At 39.6% G+C, this 25,086-nt stretch overlaps 1 long non-coding RNA gene across 1 annotated transcript; it reads right to left on the bottom strand.

Moving 5' to 3' along the window:
* Positions 1–498: 498 nt before the first annotated feature.
* Positions 499–24,257, bottom strand: LOC116269424. The gene is made up of 3 exons (XR_004176925.1): positions 23,117–24,257; positions 2,717–2,899; positions 499–1,775 (listed from the first exon to the last, which is right to left on the bottom strand). It is a non-coding gene; the product is annotated as an uncharacterized LOC116269424 (long non-coding RNA).
* Positions 24,258–25,086: the final 829 nt, after the last annotated feature.

Here is a 25,086-nt window from a genome sequence, read left to right on the forward strand (position 1 = left end):
TTGTCAAGCATGATTCTTTGTGAAAACCTGCAGTGCTTATTTGATTAACAGCTCATAAGGCTGAGTTCTAAGGTTTCCAGTCAGCAGGGCAAATTAAAAAGCATTGAGACTATTTCTCTATTTCATTTGCTGTAACTCAACATGTTGAAACAAATTCTAGAAACCTGTATTTCAAAACAGGTTTTTAACTGCTCTTTAAAGCCTTGCCTTACAATTATATTTGCAATTTTCTCCAGATGCGTGTTATGATTGTGCCTATCAGTAGCCACCACACTCCAGCCTGGGCAATATAGCAAGATCCCATTTCTTTAAAAAAATTTATATAATGAGAGAGAAAGAAGAGAAGGCCCCCTTTCTACTTCCAGGTGTGATCTTTTTGTTGTTGTTGTTTTTGAGATGGGTCTCACTCTGTTACCCGGGCTGGAGTGTGGTGGTGCAACCTCTGCCTCCCAGGCTCAAGCAATCCTCCCGCCTCCTGAGTAACTGGGCCTACAGGCACACACCACCACACCTGGCTATTTTTTTTTGTATTTTTGGGAGAGATGGGGTTTTACCATGTTGCCCAGGCTGTCCAGGTGTAATCTTAAGGACATGATGCCTGGAGCTGCTATAACCATCTTATAATCATGGGGGTACAAGACTGGGGATAACAGAATAGAAATACAGAAGCAAACTGGGTTCTTGATAACATCATCAAGCTGCTAAATTAAGACATTGGAGCAGTCTCACCTTGTGCTTATTATTTGAAATACTAAATTCCTTATTGTTCTTATTTTTAAGTCAGTGAATCAGGGATTTATGTTGCCTGTAGTCTCCTGATACATGTGACTTTCAATGCCTGATATGATCTAGCCCCCAACAGCTTCCAAGCTCACTAATAGATGTTATCACCCAGAACCCTTACATATTTAAAGTTCTCAGCATTGATTATAACTTTTCTCAACTCTGAGCCTTTTTACTTGCTGTTACTCTGCATAACTTTCATTCACTTCTGTATCAAATGAACTCCTACATATCCTTAAAAACTCAGCTCAAATATTACCTCCTCCATGAGCCCCCAAGTCAGCTTACATGCTTCTTATTCTTTGCCCTTATAGTACTTTGCCTATATATACTTCTATTAGGGCAAGCTGGCAGCTGTCTGATTGGACCTGATGCCACTGGGCCTGGTAGGAAGACAGAATATCTGTTTTAGACCTTAACAGATATGTTTGGTCTGAAAAGATGGAATCCCTTGGGCTTAACCTAGATGGGAGATATTTAGACCAAGAAGAATTAAATTACTCTGCAAAGTGAAATACAGTAATTTTGAGCATTCCCTCTAGAGACTGGGTTTGGGGAGCTCTGGCAAGGAAAAAAGAAAAAGAGATGAAAAAAGAGGAAGGATCAAGGCAAGATGGCAGATAAGACGGAAGAAAACAGCCCACGAGAGACTCTCTGTATTACTTATCTGTTGCTACATAGCAAATTACTCCAAAACTTTGTGGCTTAAAATAACAATAAGCATTATTATCTCTCACAGTTTCTGTGGGTCGGGAATTTGGTTGCCTCTTGACTCAGGATCTTCTCATGAGGTTGCAATCAAGATGTCAGCTGGGGTTATAGTCTGCTAAAGTCTTAGCTAAAACTAGCGAATATCTTTCCAAGATGGCATGCATGGCTGGCAAGTTGATGCTGGGTATTAGTGGGAGGCCCCAGTTTCTTTTCACATGGTTCTTTCCCAGGGCTGCTTGAGTACCTTCATTCCATGGTAGCTGGCTTCCCCCAGGGTGATCCTAAAGAGAATGAGCCAGGTAGAAGCTTTATCCTTTGTATGACCTAGCCTCAGAAGTCAAATATCTTCACTTCTGCCACACATTATTTGTTAAAAGTGAGTCACTAACTCCTAGCCCATATTCAAGGGGAGGGGAATTAGACTCCACCTTTTGAATAAAGAAGTATCAACTAATTTGTAGACATCCTTTTAAATTACCGCAGTCCTTAAAATGAGTTTGGTCAGGGAACTTTGGGATAATGATAATGACATCATCCATGTTCAATTTTGAGTTTTGTGCTATGTTATAATCCTCTTTGGGACCCCAAACCTTCAATGAAAGTCTGATAACACCACAGCTTTGTGTTGGGGTACTGTGAGGAATGAAGACAGCACAGCAGGGCGATGACAGTATCTGCAGAAAGTAAATTAACAAGTAGGATGATTGAAAATTTGAAAAATACAGAAAATCAATACCACAGGTCATTCAGAGAAGTAAAAGACCCCTCCTCAGAGAGACCAAGGTGAGGGAGGCTGGGGTGGGAGTATAGTATGGCAAACTCTAAAAGCCCATAGTACTTGAACTATGAGCTTGAACTATGAGGCATTCTGAGAAGGGAACGTAATCCCTTCTCTTGGTATCCATCCAAATTTTACTTGAGTGTGGACGCCCTCCTCGTGTATAGCATGTCATTTGAGGATTCTGACTCCACTCCTGGCCCTGGGAATGGCACATGCAAGCCAGGCCTGAGTATTGGAAAAAGTCTCATCCCTTGGTCATAGCTACTGTTTCAGGAGTGGGCACATGACCTAATTCTAGATAAAGAGACATGCTTTCTGAGACAAAAAAAAAAAGGGGGGGGGGGGCATTTGCTTTTCTTAAAGAGCATACAAGAGAACATTTCTCAACCACCTTCCTCTGTTTTCTCAGGCCCCCCTGCTTTCTCTCACCAGGACCCCTACCTTTCACCTTGTTCCCTTCCACCTCTCCAGTCAGTCCCTATCTGGGTAAGGGGTCTTCCCTTAAGCTCCAGCAGGTGGAACCCAGTGTTTACATTCTCTGCTATCTCTGCCTCCACCCCATGCAGGATTTTGAGGAATCAGAAAAGAACCTGCTGTTGTATCTGGAAGAACCTGCTGTTGTATCTGGAAAAACAAAAAGAAGCTCTTTATGTACACATAGGATAAGATCACAGAGAAATATTAATAAGTAAAAACTGACAGTGACCAAAAAATCTAACATCACATATAAAAACTAACTTGAAATAGATCATAGTTCTGGATGTAAGTGCTAAAACGATAAAACTTGTAAAAGAAAATACAGGAGAAAATCTTGGTAGCCTTGAAATTTCTTAGATTCAACAGCAAAAGCAAGACACACACTCACACACCAAAAGAAAACCTTAATAAATTTGTCTCCATTGAAACTAAGATCTAGGCCAGGCATGATGGCTCATGCCTGTAATCTCAGCTCTTTGGGGGGCTGAGGTGGGAGGATTGATTGAGGCCAGGAGTTCACAGCCAGCCTGAGCAACACAATCAGACTCTATCTCTAAAAACAATTTAAAAATAAAAATATATGCCAGGCATGGTGTCACGGACCTCTCATCCTAGTTACTCAGGAGGCTGAGGTGAGAGAATCATGTGAGCCCAGGAGTTCGAGGATGCAGTGAGCTATGACTGTGCCACTGCACTCCAGCCTGGGTGACAGAGTGAGACCCTACCCCCCCCCCCAAAAAAAAGCAACTAAGATCTACTCCTCTTCGAAACATACTACTAAGAGAATGAAAAGATAAACCACACAGTGGATTATCCTTCTGTGGGAGAAAATATTTGCAAATCACATATATAGGACTTGTGTCTAGAATATGAAAAGAATTCTCAAAATTAAATAAAAGAAAGCAAACAACCCAGGTGCAAATAGATGAAAGATTTGTGCACTTCACCAAATAAGATATACAGATGGCAAATAAGCTATCTGTTCAAAAGATGTTCAAAATCATTAGTCATTAGAGAAATGCAAATTAAAACTACAATGAGAAGATGGCTGACTAAACACAGGTAGTATGTGCCTCTTTTATGGAGAGGAACCAGAAGAGTAAGTAGATATATTTTAAAGAGATTGTCTAGTAGAGAATGCTAGGACTCACCAGAGAAGTGATGGGAAGCACCAGAAGTAAGGAGAGGGTCTGGGGACTGACTGAGAGCTCCAAGAGGCTCCCCGATGCCGGGAAACAATAAGAGAGAAATACCTAGGGCTCCACACTCCAAAAAGAGCTTTTATGATCTTGGCTATGCAAGAAAACCCCCCCAACCAACTTAGGACCTCGGGCCTGATATATGGAGCTGCCTAAAATTGCACAGAGATGTTGCTCCAGAAAAGAAATCCACATGGAATCCTATAGGCATCTGAGACTAGAGAAGCCTCAGCCAGGCATTATTTTGATAGTCTAGATACCGGGGATCTACAGACATGGCTGTGGCTGTTGCACTACTCCAAAAAGGAGAGGGGAGACCAAGTGCTCTCACGCACCTCTGGGAGAGTCCCTACCACCCTTCTGTGGGCTGCCGTTGAGACTGAGACATGAACCCAGCCAAGGAGGGTCAGGGAAACCAGGCTTTCCTATACATATCTAAGACAATACCACTGCCCTGCAGTGGGCTGCTGTGTGACTGAGATGTCAGTGGATTGCATTTCCCCACAGATTCTTGCCCACACTGCTTGCCTGGAACGTGCCCTACCCTCTCTGGTCCCAGACCCAAGGCACCATTTTGAGAATTTAATGTTGAACTACATCCTGCCCTTAGGCTGAGTTCAGACTGTTGCAGCTGCAGCTGCTGCCCAGCCAAGAACAGACAGGGAAACCAGGCTCTCCTACACACACACAGGACAATACCCACTGCCCTGTGGGAGTTCAAAACCAGCCTGGACAACATAGTAAGACCCAATTTCTACAGAAAATTTTTTAAAATTTGCTGAGCATCGTGATGTGCACCTATAGTCCCAGTTATCCAGGAGGCTGAGGCAGAAGGATTGCTTGAGCCCAGGAGGTTGAGTCTGTGGTGAGCTGTGATCGCACCACTGCACACCAGCCTGGGTGACAGAATGAAAGCCTGTCTGAAAAAGAAAGAAAGAAATTAAGATGGAAATTTTTTTAAAAATTTGAAATGAATGAAAATGAAAGCACAACATACCAAAACCTGTGGGATACAGCAAAAGCAATCCTAAGAGGGAAGTTTATAGCATTAAATATCTACATCCACAAAGTAGACAGATTACAAAATAACAACTTAATGTCACATCTCAAGGAACTAGAACAAGAACAAACCAAACCCAAAGTTAGCAGAAGAAAAGATATAATGAAGATTAGATCATAACTAAATGAAATAGAAACCAAAAAAAATCAATGAATGAAAAGTTGCTTATTTGAAAATGTAAACAAAATTGATAAGTCACTAGCTAGACCAAGAAAGAAGAGAGGCGATCCAAATAAACAAATGGATATGAAAAATGAGACATTAAAATGATACCACAGAAATATAAAAGATCATCAGAGGCTATTATGAACAACTACATGCCCACAAACTAGAATACCTAGAGGAAGTGAGTAAATTTTTGGAAACATACAATCTTCTGAGATTCAACTAGAACAGAACTCCTGAACAAACAGAACAATAATGAGTAGTGAGATTGAATCAGTAATAAAAAATCTATCAACAACAACAGAAAAAGCCCAGAACCATATGGATTCACAGCCAAATTCTGCCAAATATACAAATAAGAACTATTGCTAATTCTCCTGAAGCTATTTCAAAAAATAGAGGAAGAGTGAAGTCTCCTTAACTCATTCTACAAGGTCAGTATCATCCTGATACCAAAACAAGACAAGGACATGACAAAAAATGAAAACTATAGACCAGTATCCCTGATGAACATTGATGCAAAAACCCTTAACAAAATATTAGCAAGTCAAATCCAACAGCACATCGAAAAGATAATACACCGTGATCAGGTAGGATTTATCCCAGGAATGCAAGAATGGTTCAATGTATGCAAATCAATAAATGTGATACATCACATAAACAGAATTAAAGACGAAAACCTATATGATCATTTCAATAGATACAGAAAATGCATTCAACAAGATTCAACATCCCTTCATGATAAAAATCCTCAACAAACTAGGCAGAGAAGAAACATACCTTAACATAATAAGGTCATATATGACAAACCCACAGCCAACATTGCACTTAGTGGAGAAAAATTGAAAGCATTTCCTCTAACTGGAACAGTACAAGGATGCCCACTTTCACCACTCTTATTCAACTTCGTGCTGGAAGTCTTCACCAGGCCAATCAGGCAAGAGAAAAAAATAAAAGGCATCCAAATTGGAAAGAGGAAGTCAAATTATTCCTGTTTGCTGATGATATGATCTTCTATCTAGAAAACCCCAAAGCATCCTCCAAAAAAGCTTTTAGATTTGATAAATGAATGCAGTAGTTTCAGGATACAAAATTAACTTACAGAAATCAGTAGTGTTTCTACACAACAATAACAATCTAGCTGAGGACCATATCAAGAAGGCAATCCTATTTAGAGTAGCTACAAAAAAAAAAAAAAAAAATACCTAGGAATATGTTTAACCAAGGAAGTGAAAGATCTTTATAAGGAGAACTACAAAACATTCATGAAAGAAATTGTAGATTACACAAATGGAAAAACATCCCATGCTTATGGATTGGAAGAATCAATATTGTTAAAATGACCATAGTCCCCAAAGTAATCTACAGATTCAGTGCAATACTTGTCAAATTACCAATGTCATTTTTCACAGAATTATAAAAAACAATCCTAAAATTCATATGTAACCAAAAAAGGGCCTGAATAGCCAGAGCAATCCTAAGCAAAAAGAACAAAGCTCAAGGCATCCATTACTCAGTTTGAATTATACTACAAGGCTATAGTTACCAAAGTAGTAAAGTAGTGTGGTACTGGTATAAGTATATACACACACATCAATGGAATAGGCTGGGTGCAGTGGTGCACGCCTGTAATTCCAGCACTTTGGAAGGCAGAAGGTGGATTACTTGAGGCCAGAAGTTGGAAACCAGCCTGGTCAACATGGTGAAACCTCGTCTCTACTACAAAAAATATATATATATATATCAGCTGGGCATGGTGGCACACACCTGTAATCCCAGCTATTTGCAAGGCTGAGGCATGAGAATTGCTTGAGCCTGGGATGCTGGGGCTACAGTGAGCTGATGTCACTCCACTGCACTCCAGCCTGGTGACAAAGTGAGACTCTGTCTGAAAAAAAAAAAAAAAAATCAATGGAATAGAATAAAGAACCCAGAAATAAAGCCACATACCTATAACAAACTGATCTTTGACAAGCTCAACAAAAATAAACACTGGGGGAAGGACACCCTATTCAACAAATGGTGCTGGGAAAATTGGATAGCCATATGCAAAAGAATGAAACCACCCATACCTCTCGCCATAAACAAAAATTAAATGAAGATGGATTAAAGAACTAAATGTAATGCCTGAAACTATAAAAATCCTCAAAGAAAATCTGGGAAAAACTCTTCTGGACATTGGCCTAGGCAAAGAATTTGTGACCAAGTCCTCAAAAGCAAACATAGCAAGAACAAAAATAGACAAATGGGACTTGATTAAACAAAAAAAAATCTCTACAAAACAAAAGAAACAACAAACAGAGTAAACAGACAACTTACAGAATGGGAGAAAATATTTGCACATTCTGCATACAACAGAGGACTAATATCAATAATCTGCAAGGAATTCAAATAACAAGAAAAAAGCAAATAATCCCATTAAAAATTGTGCAAGGATATGAACATTTTTCAAAAGAAAACATACAAGTGGCCAAAGAATATAAGAAAACGTGTTCAACATCACTAATCATCAGAGAAATGCAACTGAAAACCACAATAAGATACCATCTTACACCAGTCGGAATAGCTATTACTAAAAAGTCAAAATAACAAATGTTGGCAAAGATGTGGAAAAAAGGGAACAATTATACGTTGTTGGTAGGGATGTAAATTAGTACAACCTTTATGGAAAACAGTATGGAGATTTCTTAAAGAACTAAAGATAGAAGTACCACTCAATCCAACAATCCCACAACTGTGTATATGTCCAAATGGAAAGAAATGATTATATCAAAAAGATATCTGCATTAATATCTTTATTGCAGTACTATTCACAATAACAAGGATGAAATCAAACTGTGTCCATCAACAGAAGGTTGGATTAAGAAAATGTATTTTATATACAGCATGGAATACTACTCAGCCATAAGAAATAATAAAATTATATCTTTTCCAGCAACATTGGTGGAACTTGAAGCCACTATCCTAAGTGAAATAGCTCAGAAAATCAAATACAGCATGTTCTCACTTATAAGTTGGAGCTAAACAAAGGGTACCTGTGGATATACAGTGTGGACTATTAGACATTGGAGACTACAGAAAGTGGGAGGGTAGGAGGAGGGTTAGCGTTGGAAAATTACCTGTTGGGTACAATATTCACTATTTGGGTGATGGGTACACTAAAAGCCCAGACTTCTCCACTACACAATACATGCATGTAAGAAATCTGTACTTGCCTCTTCTGGGGAGGTTCCAAGATGGCCGAATAGGAACAGCTCCAGTCTACAGCTCCCAGCATGAGAGACACAGAAGACGGGTGACTTCTGCACTTCCAGCTGAGGTACTGGGTTCATCTCACTGGGGCCTGTGGGACAGTGGGTGCAGCCCATGGAGCATGAGCCGAAGCAGGGTGGGATATCGCCTCACCTGGGAAGCACAAGGGGTCGGAGAATTCCCTTTCCTCGCCAGATCGTACCTGCAAAATTGGGACACTCCCACCCTAATACTGAGCTTTTCCAATGGTCATAGCAAATGGCACACCAGGAGATTATATCCCGCACCTGGCTCAGAGGGTCTCACACCCACGAGCCTCACTCACTGCTAGCACAGCAGTCTGAGATCAAACTGCAAGGCAGCAGTGAGGCTGGGGTGGGGCGTCTGCCATTGCTGAGGCTTGAGTAGGTAAACAAAGTGACCAGGAATCTTGAACAGGGTGGAGCCCACCACAGCTTAAGGAGGTCTTCCTGCCTCTGTAGACTCCACCTCTGGGGGCAGGTCATAGCTGAACAAAAGGCAGCAGAAACTTCTGCAGACTTCCCTGTCTGACAGATTTGAAGAGAGTAGTGGTTCTCCCATAATGGAGTTTGAAATCTGAGAATGGACAGACTGCCTCCTCAAGTAGGTCCCTGACCCCCAAGTAGCCTAACTGGGAGGCACCTCCCAGTAGGGGCCAACTGACACCTCATGTGGACAGGTGACCCTCTGAGAGGAAGCTTCCAGAGGAAGGATCAGGCAGCAACATTTGCTGTTCTGGAATATTTGCTCTTCTGCAGCCTCCGTTGGTGATACCCAGGAAAACAGGGTCTGGAGTGGACCTCCAGAAAACTCCAACAAACCCACAGCTGAGGGTCCTGACTGTTAGAAGGAAAACTAACAAACAGAAAGGACATCCACACCAAAACCCCATCTGTACGCCACCATCATCAAAGAACAAGGTTGATAAAACCACAAAGATGGGGAGAAATGAGAGCAGAAAAGCTGAAAATTCTAACAATCAGAGCGCCTCTTCTCCTCCAAAGGAACATAGTTTCTCACCAGCAGTGGAACAAAGCTGGATGGAGAATGACTTTGACAAGTTGAGAGAAGAAGGCTTCAGATGATCAGTAATAACAAACTTCTCTGAGCTAAAGGAGGATGTTCGAACCCATCACAAAGAAGCTAAAAACCTTGAAAAAAGATTAGACGAATGGCTAACTAGAATAAACAGCATACAGAAGACCTTAAATGACCTGATGGAGCTGAAAACCATGGCACAAAAACTATGTGACACATGGACAATTTTCAGTAGCAGATTCGATCAAGTGGAAGAAAGGGTATCAGTGATTGAAGATCAAATGAATGAAATGAAGTGAGAAGAGAAGTTTAGAGAAAAAAGAGTAAAAAGGAACTAACAAAGCCTCCAATAAATATGGGACTATGTGAAAAGACCAAATCTACATCTGATTGGTGTACCTGAAAGTGACAGGGAGAATGGAATCAAGTTGGAAAACACTCTTCAGGGTGTTATCCAGGAGAACTTCCCCAACCTAGACAGGCAGGCCAACATTCAAATTCAGGAAATACAGAGAACACCACAAAGATACTCCTCAAGAAGAGCAACTCCAAGACACACAATTGTCAGATTCACCAAAGTTGAAATGAAGGAAAAAATGTTAAGAGCAGCCAGAGAGAAAGATCGGGTTACCCACAAAGGGAAGCCCATCAGACTAACAGCAGATCTCTTGGCAGAAACTCTACAAGCCAGAAGAGAGTAGGGGCCAATATTCAACATTCTTAAAGAACAGAATTTTCAACCCAGAATTTCATATCCAGCCAAACTAAGCTTCCTAAGCGAAGGAGAAATAAAATCCTTTACAGACAAGCAAATGCTGAGAGATTTTGTCACCACCAGGCCTGCCTTACAAGAGCTCCTGAAGGTAGCACTAAATGTGGAAAGGAAAAACCAGTACCAGCCACTGTAAAAACATGCCAACTTGTAAAGACCATTGATGCTAGGAAGAAACTGCATCAACTAACAAGCGAAATAACCAGGTAACATCATAATGACAGGTTCAAATTCACACATAACAATATTAACCTTAAATGTAAATGGGCTAAATGCTCCAATTAAAAGACACAGACTGGCAAATTGGATAAAGAGTCAACACCTATCAGTGTCTTGTATTCAGGAGACCCACCTCACGGGCAGAGACACACATAGGCTCAAAATAAAGGGATAGAGGAAGATCTACCAAGCGAATGGAAAACAAAAAAAAGCAGGGGTTGCAATCCTAGTCTCTTATAAAACAGGCTTTAAACCAACAAAGATCAAAAGAGACAAAGAAGGCCATTACATAATGGTAAAGGGATCAATTCAACAAGCAGAGCTAACTATCCTAAATATATATGCACCCAATACCAGAGCACCCAGATTCATAAAGCAAGTCCTTAGAGACCTACAAAGAGACTTAGACTCCCACACAATAATAATGGAAGACTTTAACACCTCACTGTCAACATTAGACAGATCAATGATACAGAAAGTTAACAAGGATATCCAGGAATTGAACTCAGCTCTGCACCAAACGGACCTCATAGACATCTACAGAACTGTCCACCCCAAATCAACAGAATATACATTCCTCTCAGCACCACATGGCACTTATTCAAAAATTGACCACATAGTTGGAAGTAAAGCACTCCTCAGCAAATGTAAAAGAACAGAAATTATAACAAACGGTCTCTCAGACCACAGTGCAATCAGACTAGAACTCAGGATTTAGAAACTCACTCAAAACCATTCAACTACGTGGAAACTGAACAACCTGCTACTCAATGACTACTGGGTACATAACAAAATGAGGACAGAAATAAAGATGTTCTTTGAAACCAATAAGAACAAAGACAAAACATACCAGAATCTCTGGGACACATTTAAAGCAGTGTGTAGAGGGAAATTTATAGCACTAAATGCCCACAAGAGAAAGCAGGAAGATCTAAAATTGACACCCTAACATCACAATTAAAAGAACTAGAGAAACAAGAGCAAACATATTCAAAAGCTAGCAGAAGAGAAGAAATAACTAAGATCAGAGCAGAACTGAAGGAGATACAGACACACACAAAAAAAGCCTTCAAAAAATCAGTGAATCCAGGAGCTGGCTTTTTGAAAAGATCAACAAAATTGACAGACCGCTAGCAAGACTAATAAAGAAGAAAAGAGAAGAATCAAATAGACACAATAAAAAGTGATAAAGGGGATATCATCACTGACCCTACAGAATACAAACTACCATCAGAGAATACAATAAACACCTCTAGGCAAATAAATAGAAAATCTAGAAGAAATGGATAAATTCCTGGACACATACACCCTCCCAAGACCAAACCAGAAAGAAGTTGAATCCCTGAGTAGACCAAAAACAGGATCTGAAATTGAGGCAATAATTAAGAGCCTACCAACAAAAAGAGTCCAGGACAAAACAGATTCACAGCCGAATTCTACCAGAGGTACAAAGAGGAGCTGGTACCATTCCTTCTGAAACTATTCCAATCAATAGAAAAAGAGGGAATCCTCCCTAACTCGTTTTATGAGGCCAGCATCATCCTGATACCAAAGCCTGGCAGAGACACAACAAAAAAAGAGAATTTTAGACAAATGTCCCTGATGAACATAGATGCAAAAATCCTCAATAAAATACTGGCAAACCGAATCCAGCAGCATGTCAAAAAGCTTATCCACCATGATCAAGTGGGCTTCATCCCTGGGATGTAAGACTGGTTCAGCATATGCAAATCAATAAACGTAATCCATCATATAAACAGCAACAAAGACAAAAACCACATGATTATCTCAATAGATGCAGAAAAGGCCTTTGACAAAATTCAACAGCCTTCATGCTAAAAACTCTCAATAAACAAGATATTGATGGAAAGTATCTCAAAATAATAAGAGCTATTTATGACAAACCCACAGCCAATATCATACTGAATGGCCAAAAACTGGAAGCATTCTCTTTGAAAACTGGCACAAGACAGGGATGCCCTCTCTCACCACTCCTATTCAACATAGTGTTGGAAGTTCTGGCCAGGGCAATCAGGCAGGAGAAAGAAATAAAGGGTATTCAATTAGGAAAAGAGAAAATCAAATTGTCCCTGTTTGCAGATGACATGATTGTATATTTAGAAAACCCCATTGTCTCAGCCCAAAACCTTCTTAAGCTAATAAGCAACTTCAGCAAAGTCTCAGGATACAAAATCAATGTGCAAAAATCACAAGCATTCCTATACACCAATAACAGACAAACAGAGAGCCAAATCATGAGTGAACTCCCATTCACAATTGCTTCAAAGAGAATAAAATACCTAGGAATCCAACTTACAAGGGATGTGAAGGACCTCTTCAAGGAGAACTACAAACCACTGCTCAATGAAATGAAAGAGGACACAAACAAATGGAAGAACATTCCATGCTCATGGATAGGAAGAATCAATATCATGAAAATGGCCGTACTGCCCAAGGTAATTTATAGATTCAATGCCATCCCCATCAAGCTACCAATGACTTTGTTCACAGAATTGGAAAAAACTACCTTAAAGTTCATATGGAACAAAAAAAGAGCCCACATTGCCAAGACAATCCTAAGCCAAAAGAACAAAGCTGGAGGCATCATGCTACCTGACTTCAAACTGTACTACAAGGCTACAGGAACCAAAACAGCATGGTACTGGTACCAAAACCAAGATATAGACCAATGGAACAGAATGGAGTCCTCAGAAATAATACCACACATCTACAACCATCTGATCTTTGACAAACCTGACAAAAACAAGAAATGGGGAAAGGATTCCCTGTTTAATAAATGGTGCTGGGAAAACTGGCTAGCCATATTTAGAAAACTGAAACTGTATCCCTTCCTTACACCTTATACAAAAATTAATTCAAGATGGATTAAAGACTTAAATGTTAGATCTAAAACCATAAAAAACCCTAGAAGAAAACTTAGGCAATACCACTCAGGACATAGGCATGGGCAAGGACTTCATGACTAAAGCACCAAAAGCAATGGCAACAAAAGCCAAAATTGACAAATAGGATCTTATTAAACTAAAGAGCTTCTGCACAGCAAAAGAAACTATCATCAGAGTGAACAGGCAGCCTACAGAATGGGAGAAAATTTTTGCAATCTACCCATCTGATAAAGGGCTAATATCCAAAATCCACAAAAAACTTAAACAAATTTATAAGAAAAAATCAACCCCATCAAAAAGTGGGCAAAGGATATGAACAGGCACTTCTCAAAAGAAGACATTTATGCAGCCAACAGACACATGAAAAAATGCTCATCATCACTGGCCATCAGAGAAATGCAAATCAAAACCACAATGAGATACCATCTCACACCAGTTAGAATGCGATCTTTAAAAAGTCAGGAAACAACAGGTGCTTGAGAGGATGTGGAGAAACAGGAACACTTTTACACTGTTGGTGGGACTGTAAACTAGTTCAACCATTGTGGAAGACAGTGTGGCGATTCCTCAAGAATCTAGAACTAGAAATACCATTTCACCCAGCCATCCCATTATTGGGTATATACCCAAAGGATTATAAATCATGCTGCTATAAAGACACATGCATACGTATGTTTATTGTGGCACTATTCACAATAGGAAAGACTTGGGACCAACCCAAATGTCCATCAATGATAGACTGGATTAAGAAAATGTGGCTTATATACACCATGGAATACTATGCAGCCATAAAAAACGATGAGTTCATGTCCTTTGTAGTGACATGGATGAAGCTGGAAACCATTATTCTGAGCAAACTATCACAAGGACAGAAAACCAAACGCCACATATTCTCACTTATAGGTGGGACTTGAACAATGAGAACACTTGGACACAGGATGGGGAACATCACACACCAGGCCTGTCATGGGGTGGCGGGAGTGGGGGGGAGGGATAGCATTAGGAGATATACCTAATGTAAATGACGAGTTAATGGGTGCAGCACACCAACATAGCACATGTATATATATGTAACAAACCTGCACGTTGTACACATGTACCCTAGAACTTAAAAAGTATAATAAAAAAGAAGAAATCTGCACTTGTATCCCCTAAATATATAAACATTAAAACAAAAATTTAAGAGTAAAAAATAAAACCACAATGAGATACTACATATTCTCTAGAATGAATATATTCAAACGCCATACAATAATTTGCTTAGAATGTGGTACCATGTGCTACCATGTCATGAAGACACTTAAGCATCTCTCTGGAGACGCCCACATGGGGAGAAACTGAGGCCTCCTGCCAATAGCCATAATCAACTTGCCAGTTGTGTGAGTGAGCCACTGTGGAAGTGCATTCTCTATTCCCAGTCAATCCTTCAGGTGTCTGTAGCCTTAGCCAATTATATCAAATGCCACATCCACGGAAACTGATAATTAATATTTATTGTTTTAAGCTACTAAGTTTTGTGGTAATTTGTTATGGAGTGATGGATAACTAATATACAACAATATAGGATTAGAAAATAATAACGTATACATTGGCTGGCACATAGTGAGCTGCTCATAAAAGTTAGCTGTCAGTTACCATCGTTGTATAATACATGCATGTCCTTTTTCACCAGAGATTTCAAGTTTCTTGAAAAGCAGGACTACAGCTTCCTAGGTTTTTGTTTTCTTCTTTTGTACTCTTTGCCCCTCCTTATCCTTCTCAGTCCCTTAACATACTACTGGGTACACACATAACTGAAGCCTGATAAGTAAGTCACGAAGTAAGTGAATTATATCCAAAGGTTATGTGATTTACCTTTGTCACTATGAGAATAACTTTCCATTTCCTAAAATATGGGATTATCTCTTTTGATGCAGTTGATGTAAATGCCTAGGCTGTGTGTGTGTGTGTGTGTGTGTGTGTGTGTGTGTGTGTGTGTACCCATGGGCCTGGCCCAGTCCTTGGAGTAAGATCAGTGCCAAGAACGTAGCCTGGGGTGGAGTAGGGGGATTGGCAGGGGCAGGGAGCAAGGAGATTTCATGAAGCAATGAGGTTGAGTAAGAGTTATTACCTAGTGGATCAAGTTTGGTCCTCCCCAGGGAATATTTTTTTTTAGATTGAGTTTAAAATTGGGCATTCCTTGAAATTGAGAAAATGGGATTTATTTTATTTTTTAAAAACTTTTCCATAGGTTATTGGGGTATAGGTGGTATTTGGTTACATAAGTCCTTTTGTGGTGATCTGTGAGATTTTGGTACACTCATCACCCGTGCAATATACACTGCACCTTATTTGTAGTCCTTTATTCCTCACCCCGCTCCCACCCTTACCCCCAAGTTCCCCAAATCTATTGTATCATTCTTATGGCTTTGCATCCTCATAGCTTAGCTCCCACATATCAGTGAGAACATATAATGTTTGGTTTTCCATTGCTAAGTTACTTCACTTAGAATAATGGTCTCCAATCTTATCTAGGTGGATGCAAATGCCATTGGTTCATTCCTTTTTAAGGCTGAGTAGTATTCCATCATATATATATGATTGAGAAACATATATATATTTATATATGTTGATAAATATATATATTTATATATGTTGAGATATATATTATGTGTTGAGAAATATGTATATATATTTATATATGTTGAGAAATATATATATATATATATATCAATCACAGTTTCTTTATCCACTCATTGATTGATGGGCATTTGGGTTGGTTCCACGATTTTACAATTGCAAAAAGTACTGCTGTAAACATGTGTGTGCAAGTATCTTTTTCATACAATGACTTATTTTCCTCTGAGTAGATACCCAATAGTGGGATTGCTGGATCAAGGGGTAGTTCTACTTTTAGTTCTTTGAGGAATCTCCACACTGTTTTCCGTAGTGGCTGTACTAGTTTACATTCCCACCAAGCAGTGTAGAAGTGTTCCCTGATCACTGCATCCATACCAACATCTACTGTTTTTTAATGTGTTTATTATGGCCATTCTTGCAGGAGTAAGGTGGTATCACATTGTGGTTTTGATTTGCATTTATCTGATCATTAGTGATGTTGAGCATTTTTTCATATGTTTGTTGGCCATTTGTATATCTTCTTTTGATAATTGTCTATTCATGTCCATAGCCCACTTTTTGATAGGATTGTTTGTTTTTTTCTTAGTGATTTGTTTGAGTTCATCGTAGATTCTGGATATTAGTCCTTTGTCTAATAGGACAGATTAGGACAGATACTTAACTCCTTGGTTAAGTATATTCCTAAGTTATTTGTTTGTTTTTGTTTTTGCAGCTATTGTAAAAGGAGTTGAGTTCCTGATTTGATTCTCCGCTTGGTCGCTGTTGGTATATAGGAGAGCTACTGATTTGTGTACATTAATCTTGTATCCAGAAACTTTGCTGAATTCTTTTATCGGTTCTAGGAGCTTTCTGGAGGAGACTTTAGGGTTTTCAAGGTAAACGAACAGTGACAGCTTGATTTCCTCTTTACCAATTTGAATGCCCTTTCTTTCTCTTGTCTGATTGCTTTGGCTGGGACTTCCAGTACTATGTTGAAGAGGAGTGGTGAGAGAGGGCAACCCTGTCTTGCTCCATTCCCTCAGAGGGAATGCTTTCAACTTTTCCCCATTCAGTATAATGTTGGCTATGTGTTTGTCATAGATGGCTTTTATTACATTGAGGTATGTCCCATGTATGCTGATTTTGCTGAGAGTTTTAATCATAAAGGGAGGCTGGATTTTGTCAAATGCTTTTTCTGCATCTATTGAGATGATCATGTGATTTGTTTTTAATTCTGTTTATGTGGTGTATCACATTTATTAACTTGTGTATGTTAAACCATCCCTGCATCCCTGGTATGAAACCCACTTGCTCATGGTGTATTATCTTTTTACACTATTGGACTCAATTAGCTAATATTTTGTTAAGGATTTTAGCATCTATGTTTTATCAGGGATATTGGTCTGTAGTTTTCTTTTTTGGTTACTTCCTTTCCTGGTTTTGGTATTAGGGTGATGCTGGCTTCATAGAATGAATTAGGGAGGGTTCTTTCTTTCTCTATCTTGTGGAATAGTGTCAAAAGGATTGGTACCAATTCTTCTTTGAATGCCTGATAGAATTCTGCTGTGAATTCATCTGGTCCTAGACTTTTTTGTTGTTGGTAATTTTTAAATTACCATTTCAATCTCACTGCTTGTAATTGATCTGTTCAGGGTACCTAATTATTCCTGACTTAAGTTAGGAGGGTTATATTTTTCCAGGTATTTATCCATCTCTTCTGTGTTTTTTAGGTTATGTGCATAAAGGTGTTCATAGTAGCCTGGAATGATCTTTTGTATTTCAGCAGTGTCAGTTGTAATATCTCCTGTTTTATTTCTCACTGAGGTTATCTGGATTTTCTATCTTCTTTTCTCAGTTAATCTTCTTATTTTCTTGGTTAATCTTGCTAATGATCTATCAATTTTATTTATCTTTTCAAAGAACCAGATTTTGTTTCATTTATCTTTTGTATTTGTTTGTTTGTTTGTTTCAATTTTGTTTAGTTCTGCTCTGATCTTGGATATTTCCTTTCTTCTGCTGGGTTTGCATTTGGTTTGTTCTTGTTTCTCCAGTTCCTTGAGATGTGACCTTAGAATGTCAGTTTGTGCTCTTTCAGTCTTTTTGATGTAGGCGTTTAGGGCTATGAACTTTTCTCTTAGCACCATCTTTGCTGTATCCCAGACATTTCGATAGGTTGTGTCATTATTGTCGTTCAGTCTGAAGAATTTTTTAATTTCCATTCGTTTTTTAACCCAATGCTCATTTGGGAGCAGGTTATTTTATTTACATGTACTTGCATAGTTTTGAAGGTTCCTTTTGGAGTTGGTTTCCAGTTTTATTCCACTGTGGTCTGAGAGTGATTGATATAATTTCAATTTTCTTAAATTTATTGAGGCTTGTTTTATGGCCTATCATATGGTCTATCTTGGAGAAAGTTCTATGTGCTGTCTGAGGTTGTTGGATGAAATGTTCTGTATATATCTGTTAAGTTCATTTGTTCCAAGGTATAGTTTAAATCCATTGTTTCTTTGTTGACTTTCTGTCTCTTGATGACATGTCTAGTGCCATCAGTAGAGTATTGAAGTACCCACTATTATTGTGCTGGTGTCTATCTCATTTATTAGGTCTATTAGTAATTGCTTTATAAATTTGGGAGCTCTGGTGTTAGGTGCACATATGTTTAGGATTGTGATATTTTCCTGTTGGACAAGGACTTTGACCATTATATAATCTCCGTCTTTGCCTCTTTTAACCACTGTTGCTTAAAGTTTGTTTTGTCTGATATAATAATAGCTGCCCCACTTGCTTTTGGTGTTCATTTGCGTGAAATGCCTTTTTCCACCCCTTTACTTTAAGTTTATGTGAGTCCTTATGTGTTAGGTGAGTCTCCTGAAGGCAGCAGATAGTTGGTTGGTGAGTTCTTTTTTATTATTTTATTTTTATTTTTATTTATTGTATTATTATTATTTTTTTTTTTTGAGATGGAATCATGCTCTGTTGCCCAGGCTGGAGTGCAGTGGCATGATCTCTGCTCACTGCAATCTCTGCCTCCCAGGTTCAAGTGATTCTCCTGCCTCAGCCTCCCAAGTAGCTGGAACTACAGGTGTGTGCTACCACACCAAGCTAATTTTTGTATTTTAGTAGAGACAGGGTTTCACTGTGTTAGCCAGGATGGTCTCGATCTCCTGACCTCATGATCTGCCCGCCTTGGCCTCCCAAAGTGCTGGGATTACAGGCATGAGCCACCGTGCCCAGCATTTGGTGAGTTCTTATCCATTCTGCAGCTCTGTATCTTTTAAGTGGAGCATTTAGGCCATTTACATTCAATGCTAGTATTGAGATGTGAGGTAATGTTGCATTCACTGTGCTTTTTTGTGGCCTGTGTACCTTGGTTTTTTTGTTTTGGGCTTTGCCTTTTAACTAGTATTTTTGTTTTATAGGTCCTGTGTGATTTATGCTTTAAAGAGATTTTGTTTTGATGTGTTTCCAGGATTTGTTTCAAGATTTAGAGCTCCTGGGGGCTGGGCGCGGTGGCTCAAGCCTGTAATCCCAGCACTTTGGGAGGCCGAGACGGGCGGATCACGAGGTCAGGAGATCGAGACCATCCTGGCGAACACGGTGAAACCCCGTCTCTACTAAAAAATACAAAAAAACTAGCCGGGCGAGGTGGCGGGCGCCTGTAGTCCCAGCTACTCCGGAGGCTGTGGCAGGAGAATGGCGGGAACCCGGGAGGCGGAGCTTGCAGTGAGCTGAGATCTGGCCACAGCACTCCAGCCTGGGTGACAGAGCAAGACTCTGTCTCAAAAAAAAAAAAAAAAAAAAAAAAAAAAGATTTAGAGCTCCTTTTAGCAGTTCTTGTAATGGTGGCTTTGTAGTGGCGAATTCTCTCAGCATTTGTTTGTCTGAAAAAGGCTATCTCTTTCCTTCATATATGATGCTTAGTCTTGCTGGATACAAAATTTTTGGCTGATAATTGTTTTTTTTGAGGAGGCTGATGATAGGGCCCCAAACCCTTTTGGCTTGTAGGGTTTCTGCTGAGAAATCTGCCATTAATCTGATGGGTTTTCTTTATAGGTTACCTGGTGCTTTTGTCTCACTTAAGATTCTTTCCTTCATCTTAACTTTAGATAACCTGATGACAGTGTTGCCTAGGTAATGATCCTTTTGTGATGAATCTTCCAGGTTTTCTTTTTGCTTCTTGTATTTGGATGTCTAGGTCTACACCAAGGCCAGGAAAGTTTTCATCAATCATTTCCCCAAATATGTTTTCCAAACTTTTACATTTCTCATCTTCCTCAGCAACACTGATTTTTCTTAGGTTTGGTCATTTAACAGAATCCCAGACTTCTTGGAGGTTTTGTTCATAGTTTCTTAATCTTTTTTCTTTGTCTTTGTTTGATTGGGTAAATTCAAAGACCTTGTCTTTGAGTTCTGAATTTCTTTCTTCTACTTGTTCAATTCTATTGCTGAGACTTTCCAGAACATTTTACATTTCTATAAGTGTGTTCGATATTTCCTGAAATTTTGTTGTTTTTTCTTTATGCTATCTATTTCCTTGAATATTTCTCCTTTCACTTCTTGTATCTTTTTTTTTTTTTTTTTTTTTTTTTTTGTGGATTTCCTCGCATTGGGCTTCACCTTTCTCTGGTGCCTCCCTGAATAGCTTAATAACTAACCTCCTAAATTCTTTTTCAGGTAAATCAGGGATTTCTTCTTGGTTTGGATCCATTGCTGGTGAGCTAGTGTGATTTTTTGAGGGTGTAAAAGAGCCTTGTTTTGTCATATTACCAGACTTGGTTTTCTGGTTCCTTCCATTTGGGTAGGCTCTGTCAGAGGGAAGGTCTAGGACTGAAGGCTGTTGTTCAAATTCTTTTGTCACACAGGGCATTCCCTTGATATAGTACTCTCCCCCTTTCCTATGAATCTGGCTTCCTGTGAGCCAAGCTGCAATGATTGTTATCTCTTTTCTGGGTCTAGCCACCCAGCAAGTCTACCCAGCCCCAGGCTGGTACTGGGAATTATCACAGAGTCCTGTGATGTGAACTGTCTGTTGGTCTCTCAGCCAAGGATACTAGCACCTGTTCCAGTTGAGGTGGCAGGGAGGTGAAGTGGACTCTGTGGGGATTCTTAGCTTTGGTGGTTTAGTGCTTTATTTTTGTGCTGGTTGGCCTCCTGCTGGGAGGTGGTGCTTTCCAGAGAGCATCAGTCGTGGTAGTATGGAGAGGAACCTGTGGTGAGTGGTGCCCTAGAACTCCTGAGTTTATGCTCTTTGTCTTCGGCTACTAGGGTGGATAGGGAAGGCTCATAGGTCTGCCTAGGCTTTTTTTTTTTTTTCATAAGACACAGTCTCCCTTTCTCACCCAGGCTGGAGTGCAATGGCACATGATCTCAGTTCACTGCAACCTCCGCCTCCCCGGTTCATGCCATTCTCCTGCCTCAGCTTCCCAAGTGGCTGGGATTACAGGCACACACCACCACACCCAGCTAATTTTTTGTATTTGTAGTAGAGATGGGGTTTTGCCATGTTGGCCAGGCTGGTCTCGAACTCCTGACCTCAGATGATCCACCTGCCTCAGCCTCCCGAAGTGCTGGGATTACAGATGTGAGTCACCGTGCCTGGCCTGCCTAGGCTTTTATATGCTCGTTTGTAATAAGTAAGTTGTGAAGGCAAGAAAGGCTAAGTAATAAAGAGAAAAGAGCTGGTTGAGTAAAAGGAGGCAATGAAGAAATTAGCATTGGATAAGGCAGAAGACCAGGTGTGAGTGTTGGGAATGTGCCCATAATAAAAATGTAGTAAGAAATTGGAATAGGACCTGGAGAACAGCCAGGAAAATCACACACACAGATAACTTGGTGATTCAAGCCTTATGGGTTTGAGGCCAACTTTTTTTTTTTTTTTTTAATGAAAATGTTGTTGTGTCCATATTTGCTGCCTCCATAACTGGCTAGTTGCTTTGATAATGCATCCCATATGTATAAAGCATTCAATACTACAGAGCACTAAAAATACATCACATCTACTTCCATAAACAACTCAAAATTTATACCGTGCTGACAGCTTATCGTTTTTGTATGTTAAGGATGGTAGACCATTATGTTATTTGATAACATTCAAGGAAAGCTTTGTAATTCTAGCCATTTCACTTAAGAATTTAGTCTACTATTTATGACACAAAGTCCATGCAATAACTAAGGTCACATATGACCTAGTCCCAAAGTAAGGATGTTATTGTAGGAAGAAAGGGAGGCTAATTTGTGAGACACCCAAAATTTGGTGCTGTAGTTTAGCAACAAGTTGATTGTCTAAACAAGCAAAAGTTCCTTGCTCACAGTTGACCCGAAAAAAAGAAGAAGAAAAAATAAAAGCAAAGGACTGTAACTATGATAATTTTGGTTTCTTGCTTTGGAGTTATGTGATGTGATGCCATTGATTTCTGTGATGGTGGATGGACAGATATAAAGGAAAAAATAAGTAATCATCATCATAATAATAAAAGTCCACATTTGTTGAGTTCTAACTAGAGTATATGTTATGCCTGATAGTATACTAAGCATTTAGCATTCTTTTTGTAATTTAATCCTCAAACAATCCAGTGAAGTACAGTTGTCCCTCAGTGTCCATGGGGGACTGGTTCTAGGACACACACCCACCCCCACCAGCCTCCACAGATACCAAAATCTGCAGATGCTCAAGTCACTAATGTAAAGTGGCATAGTATTTGCAAATAACCTACACACATCCTCTCATCTACTTTAAATAATCTCTAGATTACTTATAATACCTAACACAATGTAAATGCTATGTAAATAGTCATTATAGTCTATTGCTTAAAAAATAACATACTGAGCATGTTCAGTGCAGATGCATTTTTTCCCACTATTTTCTGTCCCAGTTGGTTGAATTCACGAATGCAGAACCCATGGATACAGAGGGCATTCTATGCAGGCTATTAGAGTATTATTACTGCTTTACAGATGAGGAAAGTGAAGCTTAGGTCAAGTAAGGGAACTGCACTACCCTGGGCTACCCTTCTCGTTCTCATTTTCTGATGAGGAGTCATGACCAAAGCAAAGATAGGATGAGTCAGAGATGAGTCTATCTGTTTATACTTTTTAAAAATCATTTTTACTAACTCTATTTTGTTAGTTTATTACCTTGATCTGGAGAGGCAGCAGACTGTGTATTTAAGAGTTTACACTCTGAAGTCAGGCAGATCAAAGCAAGGATTTCTGAGAAAGAAAAATAAATAAAATGTTAAAATAAGATACAATATAAAATTAAATTAAATAAACGAAGTCAGGAGACCAGTGTTTGAAAGCTAGCTTCACCACTTAGCAGCTGCGTTACCTTGAGGAAGTTGTTTCTTACAGCTCATTTCCTTATCTATAAAATATGAATAATAGCCCAGCTTCTAGGGTTGCTGCCCTCAATCTTTTTTTCACAGAAACCAGTGACCTTTTCAAAATGCAAAATTGACCATGTTGCCCAAGTTCAACTTAAAATTCCACAATGGAATCCCATTGTTCTTAAAATATAAACTAATCCCTTGAAACCTGACTTTCAAAGCCTCTCAAGGACTGCTCCTTACTACTTCCCAGGACTCAGACATGCTTCATCTGGCCCCACAAACACTGTTCTTGTCTTATCACCACAGGACTTCGGCTATTACATTCTCTTTGTCCAGAAAGTTCTGCCTCCCTTACTCCTTCCACCATCCTTCCATCTGATGTAACCTAATTAACTCTTCTTATCTTTAAATTAATCTTACTTCAAATGTCATTTTCCTTGTGTGACATAACCCCCTAGACCAAGTTAAGTCCCCTTAACATATGGTTTTAGTATATCATGTGCCTTTCCTTCATCTCACACATCCCAGTTGTAATTTTACATTTGTGAATCTTTGGTTAACGCCTGTCTTCCCCAGAAGTCTTTAAGCTCCACCAGAGAAGAGATCATGCATGGATTTATGCATCTTGTATCCCTAGGACTTCGTTTAAGGCCTGGCACATATTGAGAGAATAAATGAATTGTCTAGCACTATTAAGCTTTGCTGCCCCCTGCTGAGTCATGGCTTTTAGCCTATTAAACTAGCACCAATTGGATGTTCGGAACTAGTATGGTGATATCATAGCAGTATTTTTCAAATGACCTGCTTATAAAATGCAGATTCTCATGCCTCACTCTGAAAGACGATTTTTTAGGCCTATGTTAGGGTCAAAAAGTTTGCATGGGCTGAGTGTGGTGGCTCACGCCTGTAATCCCAGCACTTTGGGAGGCTGAGGCGGGTGGATCACTTCAGGTCAGGAGTTCAAGACCAGCCTGGCCAACGTGATGAAATCCCATGTCTACCAAAAATATTTTTTAAAAATTTGCCAGGCATGGTGGTGCACATCGTTAATCCCAGCTACTTGGGAGGCTGAGGCAGGAGAATTGCTTGAACCCCGGGGGCAGAGTTTGCAGTGAGCTGAGATCTGTACCACCACACTCCAGCTAGGGTGACAGAATGAGACTCTTTCTCATAAAGAATAGAAAAAGTTTGCATCGAAGCTCCCCTGGATGATTTGAGAGCCACTGGTACATAAGGAAGGAAAGAAAGGAAAGAAGAGGAAGAAACTGCTTTACAGTCTCACTACCCTTTTTTTTTCCCCCTCTTCTTTTTTGAGCTGGAGGTTTCCCTGTGGTGCCCAGGCTGGTCTTGAACTCCTGGGCTCAAGTGATCCACCCACCTTGGCCTCCCAAAGGGTTGGGATTACAGGTGTGAGCCACTGTGCCTGGCCAAATTAACCATTTTAAAGTGGACTATTCGGTGGCATTTAGTACATTCACAATGTTGTACAACCACTACGTCTACCTAGTTCTGACTCATCACCCTGACAGGAAACCCCAACCCCATTAAGCAGTTATTCTCATTCTCCTCTGCCTGCTGCATCTGGTAACCACCAATCTGTGTTCTGTCTCTATAGAGGTATCTATTCTGGATATTTCATATAAATGGAATAGTATGTGACCTTTTGCATTTGGCTTCTTTCAAGATTCATTCACATTGTAGCATGTATCAGTTCTTTGTTTCTTTCTATGGTTGAATTATATTCATTGCATGTATACACAATTTGTTTATCCATTA

This window comes from Papio anubis, chromosome 11 (assembly GCF_008728515.1).
Source record: "Papio anubis isolate 15944 chromosome 11, Panubis1.0, whole genome shotgun sequence".
In the NCBI taxonomy this organism is placed as follows: domain Eukaryota; kingdom Metazoa; phylum Chordata; class Mammalia; order Primates; family Cercopithecidae; genus Papio; species Papio anubis.